Raw genomic sequence first — 2,298 nt, 5'->3', positions numbered from 1 at the left:
TGTTTGTTTCTTATCTTTTTCAAAACCACCTAACTACTTTTCCCTCTCTAATTTTCGAAAATTCTCCATCTCTTTTTCAAAAATTCTTTTTGTTTTAAATTTTAATTTTAATCTTATCTTATTTCTAATTTTCGAAAATTACTAACCCTTTTTTTAAATTATTTTCTAATTTTCTATCCCTTCTCTCTTATTCTATTTAATTATTTAATTACTAACACTTCTCTTCACCTCTCTTCACCTAAATATCCGAACCCACTCTTCTTCATTCTTCTCCCCTTTCTTTTTTTACTAACATAAAGGAATCTCTATACTGTGACATAGAGGATTCCTCTTCTCTTCTTGTTTTCTTCTCTTTCATATGAGCAGGAACAAGGAAAAAGGCACTCTTGTTGAAATTGATCCAGAACCTGAAAGGACTCTGAAGAGAAAATTAAGAGAAGCTAAATTACAACAATCCAGAAACAATCTTTCAGAAATTTTCGAACAAGAAAAGGAGATGGCAGCCGAAAATAATAATAATAATGCAAGGAGAATGCTTGGTGACTTCACAAAACCAACGTCCAAGTTTGATGGAAGAAGCATCTCCATCCCTGCCATTGGAGCCAATAACTTTGAAATGAAACCTCAGCTAGTTGCCTTAATGCAACAAAACTGCAAGTTTTATGGACTTCCATCTGAAGATCCTTACCAGTTTTTAACTGAGTTCTTGCAGATCTGTGAGACTGTAAAGACGAATGGAGTTGATCCTGAAGTCTACAGACTCATGCTTTTCCCTTTTGCTGTAAGAGACAGAGCTAGAATATGGTTGGATTCACAACCTAAGGATAGCCTGGACTCCTGGGATAAAAAACTAACTAAAATATACTAAAAACATACTAAAAACAATGCCAAAAAGCGTATAAATTATCCGCTCATCACCTCCTCAAAAGCTGAGCAAGCTAAGAGTGGATGTTCAAACCTTCAAGCAAAAGGATGGTGAATCCCTCTGTGAAACTTGGGAAAGATACAAGTAGCTGACCAAAAGGTGTCCATCTGACATGTTTTCAGAATGGACTATATTAGATATATTCTATTATGGTCTATCTGAATTTTCGAAAATGTCATTGGACCATTCTGCAGGTGGATCTATTCACCTAAAGAAAACGCCTGAAGAGGCTCAAGAACTCATTGACATGGTTGCAAATAACCAATTCATGTACACTTCTGAGAGGAATTCCGTGAATAATGGGACGCCTCAGAGGAAGGGAGTTCTTGAAATTGATGCTCTAAATGCCATATTGGCTCAGAACAAAGTGTTGACTCAGCAAGTCAACATGATCTCTCAGAGTCTGAATGGATGGCAAAATGCATCCAACAGTACTAAAGAGGCAGCTTCTGAAGAAGCTTATGATCCTGAGAACCCTGCAATGGCAGAGGTCAATTACATGGGTGAACCTTATGGAAACACCTATAATTCATCATGGAGAAATCATCCAAATTTCTCATGGAAGGATCAGCAAAAGCCTCAACAAGGCTTTAACAATGGTGGACGCAATAGGCTAAGCAATAGCAAGCCTTTTTCACCATCTTCTCAGCAACAGATAGAGAATTCTGAACAAAACACTTCTAATTTAGCCAATCTAGTCTCTGATCTGTCAAAGGCCACTTTCAATTTCATGAGTGAAACAAGATCCTCCATCAGAAATCTGGAGGCACAAGTGGGCCACTTGAGTAAGAAAGTCATTGAAACTCCTCCCAGTATTCTCCCAAGCAATACAGAAGAGAATCCAAAAGGAGAGTGCAAGGCCATTGATGTAATCAATATGGCCGAATGCACAAGGGAGGAGGGAGAGTGCAAAGCCATTGACTTAGTCAACATGGCCGAATGCATCAAGGAGGAGGAGGACGAAAATCCTAGTGAGAAAGACCTCCTGGGATGTTCCTCAAGCAAGAAGGAGAGTCCTATTAAGGATCCTGAGGAATCTGAGGCTCATATAGAGACCATAGAGATTCCATTAAATCTCCTTCTGCCATTCATGAGCTCTGAAGAGGATGAAGATGTGACTGGAGGGCAAGTTGCTCAATACTTAGGAGCTATCATGAAGCTAAATGCCAAGTTGTTTGGTAATGAGACTTGGGAAAGTGAACCTCCCTTGCTCATTAATGAACTAGATACCTGGATTCAGCAAATTTTACCTCAAAAGAGACAAGATCCTGGCAAGTTCTTAATACATTGTACATAGGCACCATGACCTTTGAAAAGGCTCTATGTGATCTAGGGTCAGGGATAAATCTTATGCCACTCTCTGTAATGGAGAA

Source organism: Arachis duranensis, chromosome 5 (genome assembly GCF_000817695.3).
Source record: "Arachis duranensis cultivar V14167 chromosome 5, aradu.V14167.gnm2.J7QH, whole genome shotgun sequence".
Taxonomy (NCBI): Eukaryota; Viridiplantae; Streptophyta; class Magnoliopsida; order Fabales; family Fabaceae; genus Arachis; species Arachis duranensis.
The sequence above is the reverse complement of the archived record's forward strand: the minus strand, read 5'-3'. Positions refer to the sequence as shown.